Source organism: Ailuropoda melanoleuca, chromosome 5, assembly GCF_002007445.2.
Source record: "Ailuropoda melanoleuca isolate Jingjing chromosome 5, ASM200744v2, whole genome shotgun sequence".
Taxonomy (NCBI): Eukaryota; Metazoa; Chordata; class Mammalia; order Carnivora; family Ursidae; genus Ailuropoda; species Ailuropoda melanoleuca.
The window spans coordinates 113,418,497-113,435,705 of NC_048222.1; the positions used below are offsets into that span (position 1 = coordinate 113,418,497).

Genomic DNA, 17,209 nt, shown 5'->3' on the forward strand with positions numbered 1-17,209 from the left:
ACTTGCATTCCCACCAGCAGTGTAAGAGGGTTCCCCTTTCTCCACATCCTCTCCAACGTTTGTTGTTTCTTGCCTTGTCAGTTTTTGCCATTCTAACTGGTGTAAGATGATATCTCAAGGTGGTTTTGATTTGAATTTCCCTGATGGCTAATGATTTTGAACATTTTTTCATGTGTCTGTTAGCGATTTCTATGTCTTCATTGGAAAAGTGTTCATATCTTCTGCCCAGTTTTTGATTTGTTTCTCATGTATTGAGTTTATGAAGTTCTTTGTAGATCTTGGATACCAGTCTTTTATCTATAGTGTCATTTGCAAATATCTTCTCCCATTCCATGGGCTGCCTCTTAGTTTTTTTGACTGTTCCCTTGGCTGTGCAGAAGCTTTTTATCTTGATGAAGTCCCACAAGTTCATTTTTTCTGTTTCTCTTGCCTTTGGAGATGTGTCATGGAAGTAGTTGCTATGACCGATGTCAAAGAGGTTACAGCCTATGTTCTCCTCTATGATTTTGATCCCATCCCACTGGGGGAGGTGGGGATCCCACACATACAACACCAAGCAGTTTGGAGACACCAGCAGCATGGCCACGAGTTCAGCTCAATGGTGACCCCATCTACGTGGAGATAGTGTCAGATTCCCCGGGTTAAGGGATCAGTCCTATAGGACCGCCCGCCCCACCACCATCATTTCCACTTCCAGTCACAAGCCCAGGCTGTTTCCTTGTGCTTCTGACTGACCAGCTACAGATTTTTGGTTCCAACAACCTCCTCCTTGGATTCAGTTAATTTGCTAGAACAGGGGCTCCTGGGTGGCATTGTCGGTTAAGCCTCCGACTCTTGGTTTCGGCTCAGGTCCTGATCTCAGGGTCGTGAGAGGGAGCCCTGCGTCTGAGTCAGTGCTCAGCACAGAATCTGCTTTAGATTCTCTCTCCCTCTGCCCCTCCTGCTTGTGCACTCTCTATCTCTCTCTCTCTCAAATAAATAAATAAATCTTTTTTAAAAGATTTGCTTGAACAGCTCATAGAACTCAAGGAAACACTTCTATTTACCAGTTTATTAAAGGATATAATTAAGTTTATTAAAGGATATGAATCAACAACCAGAAGAAGAAATACATATGGTGAGGTCCCAAACAAAAGAACTTCTGTTCTCCTGGAGCTTGGCGCCTGGCTCTAAAGCATTCTGGTTCCCCACGTGTGGAAGCTCTTAAAAAAAAAGGGGGCCCAAAAATGTGTCCTCTTGGGTGTTTATGAAGGCTTCATTACATAGTCATGACTAAGTCATTGGCTGATTCAACGCTCCAACCCCTCTCCTCTCCCTGGAGGCCAGGGCAGGACTGAACATTCCAACTCTCTAATCATGTGGTTGGACCTCCTGCCCTTGGGTGACATCCAGAAGCCACCTTAATAACAAGACACCCTTGTCACCTTTATGGCTCTGACGTGTTCTCAGAAATTGTAGACGAAGATCAAATATATCTGAGAAATATATTTTGGTCATCTGAATAATCAAATATATCTTTCTAATAAATCATTATATCACATTACATCATTTGTATCTCCCTTATTTTTACCCTAAACTCATGGCAAGGAATTCCCATTGCATGGCCAAATTTTGATTAAAATCCTGGTTTCTGCCCTAAACACAAGGAGCTAGAAATTGCATTCTGCGAGCCAGAGGAATGGGTTAGGTTATGATCTTATAATGCATGACTGGACCACTGCCCTTGCTACTTTGTGCTTCAGATAGAATCCATTAGGTTTTCCAGGAAGGCACATCCATCCTCGTTGCTGTGAATTTCCATAGTTTATTGTTGGGATATCAACTCATGCTCTGGGTCAAAACATCAGGCCTCTTTTCTTTAGCTGAGAGGAGTCTCACAGTTTTTGAGGGCTTATTTGTGCCACCACTTTGAGTCCTCCCCTCCTGCCCCAGAACACCAGGTCACAACCTGTTCTCACACCAGGCGAAGGTGAGTGATGCTGTGTTGGTTGGAGGAGGTAGGGGCAACCAGGGGTTCCTCTAAACAAATGACTTGCAGTCTTGAAGTTTTATAAGCAGGCTTCTCGATGTGCTTTATGGGGAAGCAGATGGTCAGAATGGTCAGAAATGACAACCATAGTAAAAACTTTAAATTGAGGGGTGCCTGGCTGGCTCAATCAGTTAAGCATCTGCCTTCAGCTTAGGTCATGATCCCAGGGTCCTGGGATCCAGCCCTGTGTTGGGCTCCCTGCTGAGCAGGGAGTCTGCTTCCTCCTCTCCCTCTGCTACTACCCCCTGCTTATGCTCTCTCTCTCTCTCACTCTCTCTCTCAAATAAATAAGCAAAATCTTTAAAACAAACAAACAAAACTTTAAATTGATTGTGGTGGTAGAACAGACTGATGTAAAATGATGCCTGCCTATGGAGACCGAAATGTGCTCTTGGCAGTGTCTAGTCTCTAGCACTGAACTATTTATTACCTTACAGTTTGCGTATGCTCTTTTTGAGGACTTATATTTCAGCAGAGTCCCTATTTAAATGCTTCTTTCTTTCAAAAAGGTATGTGTAGGGGCGCCCAGGTGGCGCAGTCATTAAGCGCCTGCCTTCGGCTCAGGGCGTGATCCCAGAGTTCTGGGATCGAGCCCCACATCAGGCTCCTCTGCTGGAAGCCTGCTTCTTCCTCTCCCACTCCCCCTGCTTGTTCTCCCTCTCTCGCTGGCTGTCTCTGTCTGTCAAATAAATAAATAAAATCTTAGAAAAAAAAAAAAGTTATGTGTAGGAAGCCGTGTCCCTACTTCTGCCCTCCCCCATCCCTTCCAGAGCAAAGTGAAAGATTCCTGACTTGGCTATGTTCTGCAGCCTGACCTTTANATCTTAGAAAAAAAAAAAAAGGTATGTGTAGGAAGCCGTGTCCCTACTTATGCCCTCCCCCATCCCTTCCAGAGCAAAGTGAAAGATTCCTGACTTGGCTATGTTCTGCAGCCTGACCTTTAAACTAGACTTTGTGTTTCCATCAGAGCCCTGTTCTCTAGTTTCCTCTGACACTTGTGTTAGGCTATCTTGTGACAGGGTGACACTTTTACAAGCAGTAGGGATGAGGCTGTCACATGGTGAATGAGCTCTTGATGAAATGTTGATGCATCAGCCTACATCCAATAACACTGAGGAAACAGAACATTATAGAAACAGTAGGGTAGCGACAAGGAAAGAGAGGGTACCCATTGTCTGCCAGCACATGAATGGGAAAAGAAGGAAGCAGCCAAGAGTCTTAACGGGAAAGGAATAAAGCAGGTTCTGAGTAAATTTATTAACTACAATAATGGCAGCGTATCATCTGGTACAGCACGTGTCAGGCACACGGTGACACAAAACAGTGTGTGTGTGTGCATGCACGCATATGTGTATCTATACAAAAATGTACCAAATGTCATTACAGTCTACAAAAAAGTCTTATCACTATTTTGTTGAGAGAGAAACTGAGACTGTTTATTTTTTAGCAGTTTATCTAAACAAGTACTTCTTATGCACAACATAATAAAACCCATGTATGTTAAAAAAACGTTTATGACTTGTTAGCCTGGCATTCAAATTCCTCTTCATTTTCGTACAGCGTCTCTTTCCAACCTCATCACTGAAATCAGTGAGACCAGTCAGGAAAGTGGAAATCACTCTAGGTATTTAAAAAGAGGGGAATTTAATATAAGAAGTCGATCACAAGAATCTTGGGTAAATACGAATGCCAAGCTTTATCTCACAGATACGTAAAATTAACTTAAAATGGATCATAGATCTCAACATGTGATTCACCACATTATAGCACAAAGGATAAAAATAACAGGATCATCTTGATGCAGAAAAAACATTTGACAGAATTTTACACACTTTTGTGATAAAAACACTCAACAAACTAGAAATAGAAGGAAATTACTCCAGTGTATTAAAAGTCACGTATGAAAAGCCCACAGCGAACGTCAACCTCAACAGTGAAAAACTAAAAGCTCTCTCTCTAAGATCAGGAACAAGGCAAGGATGCTTACTCTCACCATTTCTATTTGACATAGTACCAGAAGTCCTAGCCAGAGCAGCTAAGCAAGAAAAAAATAGAAAGCATCCACATTGGAAGGAAAAAGTCAGATATCTATGTTTGAAGATGACATGATCTAATATGTAGAAAATCCCAAAGATTCAATTTAAAAAAATCCCTGTTAGCACTAATAAATGAATTCAGCAAAGTTGCAGGATACAAAATCAACACACAAAAACAACTGCATTTCTATAACACTTACAGTGAATAACCTGAAAAGGAAATTAAGAAAATAATCTAATTTACATAGCACCAAAAAGAATAAAATATTTAGGAATAAATGTAACTAAGGAGATGAAAGACTTGTATACTAAAAACTATAAAATATTGCCAAAAGAGGGGTGCTCTGTGGCTCAGTCAGTTAAACATCTGACTCTTGATTCCAGCTCAGGTCATGATCTGTCAGGGTTGTAAGATCGAGCCCCGTGTCAGGTTCTGTGCTGGTCATGGGGCCTACTTAAAATTCTCTCTCTCGCTCTGCCTACCCCTTTACTCACTTTGTAAAACAAACAAAAAACATTTCCAAAAGAGATTTAAAAGAAGCAAATAAATGGGAAAATGCCCCATAGTCATAGATTAGAAGACTTAATATGGTAAAACATTCATACTACCCAAAGTAATCTGCAGGCCCAGTGCAATCTCTATCAAAATCTCAATGGCATTTTTTTATTTTTTTATAATAATATTTTTATTATATTATGTTAGTCACCGTACAGTACATCCCTGGTTTTTGATGTAAAGTTCGATGATTCATTAGTTACGTATAACACCCAGTGCACCATGCAATACGTGCCCTCCTTACTACCCATCACCAGCCTGTCCCATTCTCCCACCCCCCTCCCCTCTGAAGCCCTCAGTTTGTTTCTCAGAGTCCATAGTCTCTCATGCTTCAGAAGGGGGAGTGAAGCATGAGAGTCAATGGCATTTTTTAAAAAGATTTATTTATTTCTAGAAAGAGGGAGAGAAGGGGCACCTGGGTGGCTCAGTCAGTTAAGCATCTGCCTTTGGCTTCAGTCACAATCTCAGGGTCCTGGGACCCAGCCCCACATCAGGCTCCCTGCTCAGTGGGATGTCTGTTTCTCCTCCTTCCTCTGCTCCTCTCTCCTGCTTGTGCTCTCTCACTCTCTCTCAAATAAATAAATAAAATATTTTTTTAAAAAAGAGGGAGAGAGGGTGGGGAGGGCTAGAGGAAGAGGGTTCTGGGGCTCTGTTGCAGAACAATGTACATATAGTTGACAATGTGGTACCATATATTTGAAAATTGTTTTGAGAGTGAATTTAATGTGTTGTGATTTTTCACACACACACACACACACACACAGTTTGGCTGTTTTTTATATAGTTTACATATCCTTACCATATGGACCCAGCAATGCACTTCTAGATGTTTACGAAAGAGAAATGAAAATGTATGCCCTCCTTTCACTCATATGTGGAATATAAGAAACAGGATCATAGGGTAAGGGAGGGAAAATTGAATGGGAATTCATCAGAGAAGGAGAAAAATCATAAGAGACTCCTAACTAAAGGAAACAAACTGAGGGGTTGTGGAAGGGGGGGTGGGGAGATGGTGTAACTGGGTGATGGGCATTAAGGAGGGCATGTGATGTGATGAGCACTGGGTGTTATACGCAACTGATAAATTATTGAACACTACATCTGAAACTAATTATGTACTGTATGTTGGCTAATTGAGTTTAAATTTTTAAAAAAATTTCTAATGTATGTCCTCAAAAAGACTTGCACGCAAATGTTCATAGCAGCTTGATTCACAATAACCAAACACTGGAAATAACTCAGATGTTTGTCAGCTTGTGAATAGATAAGCAAACTGTGATACAACCGTCCAATGGAATATTACCCAGCAATAAAAAGAAATGAACTGTTGATACGTGCAACATTGTGGACAGATCTGAATATGAGTGTGCTGAGTGAAAGAAACCCGACACCAGAGAGGGCATGCTATAAACTGGCATTGTAGAAAATGCACCTTAAACGAGAGCCAGGAGTCTTCGCTGGGAGTGATTTATTTGGCAATGTCTGGAGACGTTTTGGTTGTCACAGCTGGGGAGAGGGTGGGACTACTGGCATCCAGTGGGTAGAGATGGAGGTGCGGCTCAACATCCTGCAATTCAGAGGACACCCCCCCCCACAACCAGGAATTATCCACCCGTAAATGCCAATTATACCAATGTTGAAAAAATCTGATAAAAAGTTACTTTTTAAAAAAACAAACAGATAAGATGTCACCTGGGGCCAGTAACAGAAGGAAGGATTGACTCTGAAGGGGCATGGGAAAACCGTGGGAGGAAATCGAAGTGTTCACTATTTCAGAACATGCTCAGGATCGTAATGGTGATTGCACAGGTGTATACATCCATCAAAGCTCATCAAATTATACACTTTTTAAAAAATTCTAAATAGGCTCCACACATAACACGGGGCTCAAACTCATGACCCTGAGACCCAGAGCCACACACTCTACTGACTGAGCCAGCCAGGTGCCCCAGATTATACACTTTCAGCAGACGCAATTTATTGTAGGTAAATTATGCTTCAATTAAGTTGATTTACCAAAAAAAAAATGTATCCAGCGGTGTTACCAAGATCACCTGAGTGTGCATCCGCTATTCTGATGTTGCCAGGGCTGTCTTGTTTGTGCTGGGGATGCCACCAGCATGGAGGCTAACTAGGAACTAAGTTCCTCCCCACTCTGATTCTGTTGAAACCACTGCCAGCACTTCTGGAACCCACAACCTGAACGAGAAGTATAGTAGCTTCCCTCCTCCTCCTGCCTTCCAATCTCCTTGGCAGAACCTCACATAAGCCAGCTGGCAAAGGAGCCTGGGAAATGCAGTTCCCAGCCTTCTTGTGCCCCATGAACCAGGAGAGGGCGGGAAGGGTGCAGAGTACCTCCCAGCTACTTCTGGCACATAGCGCATCATCGTCCATATCCTAAGCTACAGTCCAGTCCACATGCCTTGACATACACTCTGATAACAGCCAATCATGCTGGTTCCCCTGAAAGGAATGCCATTTTCCCTCCTCCCCATACTTCCTAGTACCAGTTAGATCTCACCACTGGTTTACCTGTGATCTACTTCATGAACCCCTTTGGTTATCCAGTTGAAGGCAAAATTCTCCCCACCCCTCTGTTTCTTTAGCGTTTTATTTATACCACCTTTGGCATATATCACCTTGGATTAAATTTACGTAGGTGCAAGTCTTTTACTAGATCAAATTCAACTTAAGAGTGTGTTTTAGTTCATCTTTATTTCCTCCACAGCTCATCTCCAGTGTTGGGTGCCTACCTAATAAGGTGGTCAGTAAATACCCATTGAATGAAAGAGTGATTAAATAAATTGANAAGTTAAGAGTGTGTTTTAGTTCATCTTTATTTCCTCCACAGCTCATCTCCAGTGTTGGGTGCCTACCTAATAAGGTGGTCAGTAAATACCCATTGAATGAAAGAGTGATTAAATAAATTGATGAATGAATAATTGAAGTCTATAGATAATTTTATACAATTGTAAAAATGGGTAAGTCTGTATATTTGCCTATTTCTCTAAATCTATCTGGTAGCTTGCCCTTTTTTTTTATTACTTTTTTTCATTCCAATTATATTCACATTTCCCGACAGCCTTACATATACCAGATACTACACTTAATGCTGAAGGTTTCCTGTAGGTGGTACTAACCGGGGATTGTAAAACAGCTATTAACAATGTTATTAAATGTTCACTAGGTTTTACATCCCTTCCTGCACAAACTAATATAAAACTATCGCCAAAGTCACATTGTCCCTTTTTTGGCACTTAGTAAGGAATTACTCAACGAAGGAACTGTTAATGAAATCTGTAAGGAATTTGAGCAATTGGACAAAATCATTCCCCTCCTGGGTGAAGTGTCACCAGGGAAGAAAAGCAATGATGAAGAGGTAAAAGCAAAGTGAAATCATAATGATGTGATCTTACTTAGTATATCAGCTTCCCGGGAATTCTCCTTCACCGAGTCCACATAAAAATAATGCTTTAAACCTTCCCATTTGAAGGGGAAGAAAGAATTTTTCCAGTTTGATCTCAACATGCATATATTTATCATTATGGAGCAAGAACTTAAAAAGGCAAAAGGGCTAGTTGTATTGGAACAATTTAGAAGTCGCTTCACCAGGTGGATAAATTCATATTGTCGCCCTGGAATGCTCAGTTCCCAAAGGTGGCCAAGTGTTGTCTGTGAGAACAGCTTAGCAGCCACATAAAAAACTGGCAGCTCTCCCGTTCCAGAATGGCGTAGTTGTCAATATCATGGGCTGGGATAGGGATTCCATTCCTGCCCCTTTCTGTGCACTTGACTTTGGACCAGTTGGCTGCACCTGTAAAATGCGTAGCCGTCATTGGGGCAACCGTACGCCTACTTCACAATGTCGTTGTGCAGCAAGTAGGAAGGAGTCAGTACGTTCTAGCTATTATTATTAATACTATTGCACAGCCTCTAAGGAAAGTGACCCTCAGGCCTGCCATTCTCGCAGAAGAAGCCCCTCCTGAGAGGGAAAATCTAAACCAAATTAGAAGTTTATATCAGAAATTCTTGTTAGGCAGAAGAGATAAGGCAAGGAATCCATGCGAGAGAAACACATTTCCTTATTGAAAGCACTCTGCACTTGCAGTTGAATTAACTTGCCCACTAAGATTATGGTGGGGAATATGTAGGCAGTGCCCCAGCCCCAAGAAGCCTCACTTCTGAAAAGAGATGAAAAGGTAATGTTCTAAGTCAGCCAGTCTGGTTGAGCATCTCCCCTGTGGTGCTCTTGCATCATACAGGGGCAATTGGAAATGATGTCTTATTTTCTAGAAGATAAGCATGGGTAGCAGTGGACGGAAGGGTGCCATTTTCCTATGAAACCTGATTTTTCAAGGACATGGGAAAAAATAAGGCTTTATGTAATGAAGAGAGGCTCCCAGCACGTAACACCAGACCCCCTGCAGAATCAGGACACCTGGGGGATTATATTCATCACCACCTTATTTTCTGTCAGCACAGAGAACACTTACTCTGAGGGCAATGTTTGTTAATCCTTAACAGAGGAGGACTTATTCCAGCCTGCGACTGCTCTATGCCTTCTTTCATAAGACAGGCAGTAAATATCAAACCTCATTCTGGGAAGAATAATTTTCTGCTTTAGCTTTGAATAGCCATCAGAAAGAAACAATTAAGTAGGAAAACAGTGACTTCATATGAAAAGTGTCATATCAGGTTAATAGAACATATAATCAGTGAAATGTAAAGCAAAATAGGCATTAAAAAGAAAGGCAAGCCACTCTTACTGCATACAGGATGTGAAATCTCTTCGGTGAATGGTTCTTAGCCTTTTTGTGGTTCGGCAAGAATCTAGTGAACGCATTCCTCTTACCAGAAAAATGTATATCTGCATATAACCATATAAGCTTGTATGGAATTTTAGGTACCTGGATGCCCTACAAGCCCACTAATCCTCAGGTTAAGAATCTCCCCTCTAAAGTATAGATATGGTCAAGTTCATGGACTGCAGTCAGATCTAGGTTCAAATTCTACTTCCATATCTTACTTGCAGTGTAAGCTCAGGAGGTATTTAACCTTTCTGAGCTCTGATTTTATCACCTGAAAATAGAAATAATACTATGTCATAGGTTGATTTTGAATATTAAATTAGACAATCTGTTTAAATACTTAGTGTAATCCCTGATATGTACTAAGTACTCAATAAGCATTAAGATTGTCATTGGCCGTTAAGATTGTTATTGGCTGACAAAATACAAAACTTGAGCCCTACATGGCCAGAGAGGAACTTCCATTCAGTTTCAGTGCTACAGACATCTGCCAAGTGCCTCTTATTTCTGAAGGAGCATGGTGGGATTCTAAAATGGGAACATTGACGGGGGCATGGGCCGGAGCCAGAGAAGTGCCAGGGACAGGCCAGGAATGCAACACCAGGCAAGGCAGATCTCAGGGTCTTCTGTTCCCAGGAGGGAACTTGAACAGTCATTCAGGCACACTTGATACACACTTATATCAAACCCACAACACCACTACAACTGCATTGCCCATTTCACAAAGGGAAACTGAGTCTGTAGGTAATTTTTTTATATTAAAGAAGAAAGACATAAACCTAAGATATTCATAATTTATGGATTAAATGGAATAAATCCCAACACTAAGAAATTTTTGATTAGGTTAGGCTAATGCTGGATTTTACTTAAAATTAAATGTGGAAATGTATGAAAGCAGTAGTTATGGGTCAACAGAATAGGTTACAAAGCTCCATTTAAAGTGAAGAATTTTCTGCTCACCGTCTCATCAGATGCTCGTTAATGCTGTGATAAAGACACTCAAGACTGTGAATTAGATGACAGAGTTAGCCTTAAAACCCACCCAACCAAAACAGTAATGCTCACAGTACCTCGTTCCCTTGGGTATGGATTGTTAATTGTGAGTCAGTGCCAATAAAGGAGGTAAAACAGAATATGTTTAAAAGAAAAGAACTGAATCAATGACACAGTATTCCCTGGCCATTTTCACGCTCTTTTGGGGCTTACCCTCCTCTGATGTTCTTCTGCCCTCCCCCTAATATGAGGTTTTCAGCTGACATAGCTACACAGGCCAAGTACCATGAACCCAGGGCAGCAGACGGTTGGACAGCTATGGGGACCCGGAGCCTCTTTGCCTTGAGCTAAGTGGGACAGCCCTTACTGTGTTCCCCCTCAATGATTTCATCCCCAGCATTGAGCATATATTGCCAGATATTTCTTTTTCCAAGATAAATTTCAAATCTAAATTTGTATGTAAAATATTCTGACATTTAAATATTGGTAACTAATTCATACTTTGAAGGAAAACATGGTGCAGGCCAAATGAATCGTGTTGGCGGGATGAGTGTGAGTCTTTGGCAGTAGGTTTCTGTGCTCTGGGGAGCGCTGCCCCTGGTGTTTTCTCTGTAATCTTTTGCTAGAAACACCTCATCTACTCTCCTGGTTTCAAATTGCTGAAGCCTCTCACTTCATGTATTGTCCTCCAGACTCCTGTCTCTGTCTAGCTGCCGAGCCCACATCTCCCTTTGCATGTCTCACATCTCGCTTTGGGCCTCTCAACATGGCACACGCAAAACTAAACTCTTGCGCTTTCCCTTCCGGTTCATCTTCCAGTTCCTCCCGCTGGGTAAATGGTACCTGTATTGCTCAAGAAATGTGGGGGTTATCCTCTACTTTCTCCTCTCTTGTTGCCCTTGCCCAGCCCATCGCCTTTCTGTATATCCTCCTTCTAAAATAGTTCTTCAGTGTGTCCCCTTGTCTCCATCCCTGCTGTTGTACCAAGCCACCAGCACGCTTCATCTGTTTTGCTGCAATAGTTTCCTCCAGATTCCCTCCACCCTTTGCCCTACCCATCTGTTCTTCACTTGACAGCAAGAGTGATCTTTTAAAATATTAAGTGGATCCTATCACTCTCTGTTTCAGTTCTTTTGATGTCTTTATAATGCATGAAAACCAAGAGAAGGAAGCATGTCAAGTAGGTATAATACCGTTGCATCCAATGGACTGAGAGTTGTGGGTTTTTTTTCCATCTGTAGAACAGGAATCAAGATACCTACATCAAAGGGCTGTTGTGAGGATTCAGTAAAGGCCAGTGTTATTTCTGCATTCCTTTTATATCAGCTTTGGCAGGGAAGGAGGCAACGTTCAGTGAACATTCATATTGTTAATAGCTACTTTACACTCACCAATTAGTACCACCTACAGAGAACCTTCTAAATGTTTTAGTGACAGCAGTTTCATTTGTATTATTGTGGCCTCAAAATAAAACATCTGCCTTAATTAAAAGATAAAGCCCTGCTTCCAAAAATTATGGAACAAACTAAGTTCAATTAAAAACACAGGACAGAGTAAAAAAATAATTTCAAATGTCTTCAGATCATTTTTTTAAAGTTTCGAAATGGAAAATGATTAGATGATATGCTTGATGCAGTGCTACGTTGTAAAAATTGAACCACTTTTTGGCAAGTATCGGATTTCATTGATTCGAATTCATCTTTGCCTGGAGTTGTGTGGGATGGTTGTTTTCCAAAATAGCATCATGAATTCAGCAGCCATAGTTCCATCAGTCCCCATGGCCTTTCTTTCTTTCAATTCACAAGTTCCAATTTAGAAAACACTACAGTGAGTGGGGCACCTGGGTGGCTCGGTTGTTAAGCGTCTGCCTTCAGCTCAGGGCGTGATCCCAGTGTTGTGGGATCAAGCCTCACATCAGGCTCCTCTGCTAGGAGCCTGCTTCTTCCTCTCCCACTCCCCCTGCTTGTGTTCCCTCTCTCTCTGGCTGTCTCTCTCTGTCAAATAAATAAATAAAATCTTTAAAAAAAAAAAAGAAAAAGAAAGAAAACACTACAGTGAGAATGAGCCCATGAAAGCTGCTAAGGCCGGNTGTGTTCCCTCTCTCTCTGGCTGTCTCTCTCTGTCAAATAAATAAATAAAATCTTTAAAAAAAAAAACAAAACAAAAAAAAGAAAACACTACAATGAGAATGAGCCCATGAAAGCTGCTAAGGCCGGTGGTTTGAAAAGCCAGGAGTGAGGGTGAGAAGCTGCCGCTGCGGGTCCATGGCGCTATCTTCATAGAACGCTGACCAACTCAGCCCTTCATTGGGGCTGCCTTTGTTTTTTTTACTAGGTATTTATGAAAGTCATAAAACCACCCCTTGATGAGCTCCTTGGTTGACTTACAGTGTAATTGTGAGCTGAAAATTTTGGCCACTCATGAGCTGAATTAGTTCATGGGCCATTGCAATTAATCAAGCAATCAAACAATCAATATCTCTATAATATCTCTATATTATATCTCTATAATATAACCCTCATTTTTTATCTCCAGGAATAAGAATAATTCAGCTTTCACTACACCTCAAAGTAGTGAATTTTCCCATTTAGTATATACTTGTATTAAATGTTCAACAAACAGACCTTTTCTGGATTAAGAAAAGAATGTTCTAGCAAACCAACAACAATTTGGGGAGTTGTGCAAAAAGAGAGGCTTACAACTTTGTTCCTCGGTGGGAATTCTCGTAAATATTTACCGCGAAAGCAGCATGTAGGAGACACTGTGCTAGGGTGACATCAGCATATCCAGGTACAAATTCTAACAGCTGGAAAGGACTCTGAGATATCCAGTCCAAACCCATTTTGTAGACAACCAAACTTTAGCCCTAGAGGACAGAGTGACTTAGATAAAGTAATGTGTAGTTACTATAGCTGAGACTAGAATACAGTCTCATGAAGTAAAATGGGTTCCCAGTTCTTGTGAATACAATTTTAATTATATCTATTTCTCCTTGTAAAAGTGATGCTTTCGGAGAGTGCCGAGTGAAACGAGTAGACTGAACATATGAAACCACTTCCAGCCTCTCCTAAAATCCCACATAAATTACAGCAAGGGAATTTTGTTAAGGTGTAGACCAACATGGACAGGGAAAAGGTAAAAAGAGACAATAACAAGATCTGGGCAACTGGAAAAAAATGAATGAAAGGCCAAGGACTTAGTGGATCTGAGAAACAGAGCGAGCTCCTGTGTCCAGCTGTGCAGGTTGTGCACTGTCCCAATCTAGCGGACACTGCTTACTCCGATTCCCAAGTGAAGGCTTTCTCTGGAGTGGTGCTGAGCTTAGGCTGCACAGCAGCAAGCCACAGCCCTGAGGAGAAAACAAGTGCAAAGCAGCCAGGAGGGAAGGGAGAACCATCCCAATTTGCAAAAAGTCAGGGATTGAAAGTACGAGGTGGCTCTGGAGAAGAGGATAAATGGGAAGGAAGGGCACACGCACAATTAAAAATGGGCTATAGATACAGGTACAGATGTGGATGTAGTATAGATGTAGTTATAAATATAGGTATAGATACAGGTATTCCCCAGCCGAGAGTGTGTTTTGTTGTAATGTGGGGCAGGGATCCAATTTTGCCTTTTTTTCTAAATGACTAGTTTTATTACATATTTGTTGAGTGCCCCCANAAGAGGATAAATGGGAAGGAAGGGCACACGCACAATTAAAAATGGGCTATAGATACAGGTACAGATGTGGATGTAGTATAGATGTAGTTATAAATATAGGTATAGATACAGGTATTCCCCAGCCGAGAGTGTGTTTTGTTGTAATATGGGGCAGGGATCCAATTTTGCCTTTTTTTCTAAATGACTAGTTTTATTACATATTTGTTGAGTGCCCCCATTTTCAAATGCTACGTACTTCCATCTGCCGAGAGCTGCTTCCAAAGCCTTATTCTAGCCATGGATCTGTCTACGTTACTATGAGCCTCATGCATTTATGGGCCTAGGAAACCTATTAGAGCTCAGTCTCTAGGTTGCATATATACCTGTGAAGCAGCCCATTTCTGTCAAGCTCATTCTTAAGGCCATAACTCTTTGTTAGTTCTGTTTGTCTCCTTTTAAACATCTTAGGAATTCACTGTCTTTTCACATGAAAAAATGTTCAACATCACTCAGCATCAGGGAAATACAAATCAAAACCACAATGAGATACCAACCATCTCATACCGGTCAGAATGGCTAAAATTAACAAGTCAGGAAGCAACAGGTGTTGGTGAGGATGTGGAGAAAGGGGAACCCTCTTACACTGTTGGTGGGAATGCAAACTGGTGCAGCCACTCTGGTAAACAGTATGGAGGTTCCTCAAAAAGTTAAAAATAGAGCTACCCTATGACCGAGCAATTGCACTAGTAGGCATTTACCCAAAGGATACAAGCATAGTGATTCAGAGGGGCACCTGCACGCCAGTGTTTATGGCAGCAATGTCCACGATAGCCAAACTATGTAAAGAGCCCAGATGTCCATCGACAGATGAATAAAGAAGAGGTGGTGTGAATGTGTGTGTGTGTGTGTGTGTGTGTGTGTATACACGCAAACATACATATACACAATGGAATACTACTCAGACATCAAAAAGAATGAAATCTTGCTATTTGCAACAATGTGGCTGAAACTAGAAGGTATAATTATGCTAAGAGAAATAAGTCAGTCAGAGAAAGACAAATATCACATGATTTCACTCAAATGTGGAATTTAAGAAATAAAACAGATGAACGTAGGGGATGGGAAGGGGGGAAGAAAAGACAAAAACAGAGAGGGATATAAACCATAAGAAAGTCTTAATCATAGGAAACAAACAGTGCTGCTGGAGGGGAGGTGGGTGGGGGGATGGGGTAACCGGGTGATGGGCATTAAGGAGGGCACGTGATGTAAGAAGCACCGGGTGTTATATACAACTGATGAATCGCTGAATTATCTCTGAAACTAATAATACACTATATGTTAAGCAGATTGAATTTAAATTAAAAGAAGAATTCCCTGTCTTTCATGAAACTCCTATATTCTCCTTAAGTGTACCTCAACATGAAATAAATTATACCAGTGATTATCAGAGCAAAAGAATTATGACTACCAGCTTCTTCACTATTTAGACGTTTTGCTGGTCTTCTAATGGTGTGTTTCTTCAGCAGGATAATGGGACCTGCAAGCTCTTTTGGTTTTAAAGCTGCGTTTTCTGCAGCTGAGCGCCCCAGCCTCCCTTCAGTGTCCCTGGCTTGAGTTTGCTTTCCGGTCCTATTTCAATACGATCTGACATCTGTCTGTAGAAGGCTCCCTGTCATGCGTGGACATCTCCGTCTACACGTGCTGTTGCTAGTGCTTAAGAGACGCTTCGTTCTCATTCGTCTGGCTAGAATACGAGTTCTCCTTGAGGGCTCAGTGTAGACGTTGCACCCCATGGGAATCCTTCTGACTCCACAGTCGGTCACACAGCCCTCCTCCCTGCTCCTGTAACACCCGCTGCATCTCCCAGCAGCAGGCATATCCCAGTGTGCTGCGATTGACTATCTAATGGTGTGTCTCCCTACGAGCCAGTAAGCGCCTTGAAAACAGGGATTGTCTTGCTTTTACCCAGGTCCCTCACATCTAGCCAGATCCTTTGTACATAGTGGGGACTGACTATATCTTGAGTGAATGAATGATATTTGTTCATTGCAGAATGTTTGGAAGTAAAACTGAAAAAAAATTTTTTTAAGAAAGTGAACGTAAATCCCCAAACTTGAGACAACTCTTCCTAGCGCTGTTGGCTTCCTTGCTTCTAGTTAACTTTCTCTTGCTTCTTGTTAATGTTCTCTGTCAGCCTCACTGCATATAAAGTTTTGACTACTTCGGGGTTCACTTAAAAGAGTACTGTGAGCATTTTCTTATGTAACTACAAGTTCTTTGGAAATGCCACTTTAGTTGTTACAACAAGAAGCTGGTGTTCTAGAAGTAACACACTTTCCTCTATGTTGTATTCTCTATTATTGGACTTTGTTACTGGGGATGTTTTGCTGCTGTAAATAATGTTTCAATGAATATTTTTGCATCTCTATTTCTCTGTGATACATTCTGGAAATGAAATTACTGAGTGAAAATGTCACAGTTCTCCATGCAGTATATCAAAGTACTTGCCTCAGTGTAATGCTGTTTCTTCAAGAGTGACGATTTTATTAAAAAAAAAAAATAGCCCATTTTTACCTTAGAGTCATTGGTCATTTATATTATACTGCCCTGTGAATTAGATAATAGCAACCTGTGCCCACTTTTTTGATTAGTTTTTCTTACTGATTTCAAATCTTTATGTTGAAAATGCAGCCCTTTGTGAAATGTTCACAGATATTTCAAGTTTGATGTATGCCTTTTGTTCTTATTTTTCATGTTTTTAATATTTTTTGAATTTTATGCACATTTATCAATCGGTTCTAGTGTGAATTGCTCAACTGCTTTTCCACATAGAATTTCTTGCCCTACTTTGATATATGAGATATTTTCCTACTTGGATATACACTTATAAGATATATCTTCTTCTAGCTATATTAGTTTCTTTTTTACATTTAACTTTTTGACCTACTTAGAAATTATTTTGGGCTATAGTGTGAGATGAGGCTCTAACTAGTTTCTGGGTTGGTTGTTTTTTTTTACAAAATAGCCAATATTTCTAATGCCTTCTCTCAGCCATCAAAGAAATGTTACTAAAGACAATTGTATTAAAATAACCAGTGTCCAAAAACATAGTTCAGTGTTCACCATGAACTTTGCTTTCTTCTCG

General features: G+C 41.0%; 1 protein-coding gene across 1 annotated transcript in view; it reads left to right on the top strand.

Moving 5' to 3' along the window:
• The window catches only part of RNF150 (ring finger protein 150), a 261,007-nt gene that overhangs the window by 236,728 nt on the left and 7,070 nt on the right, over nucleotides 1–17,209 (top strand).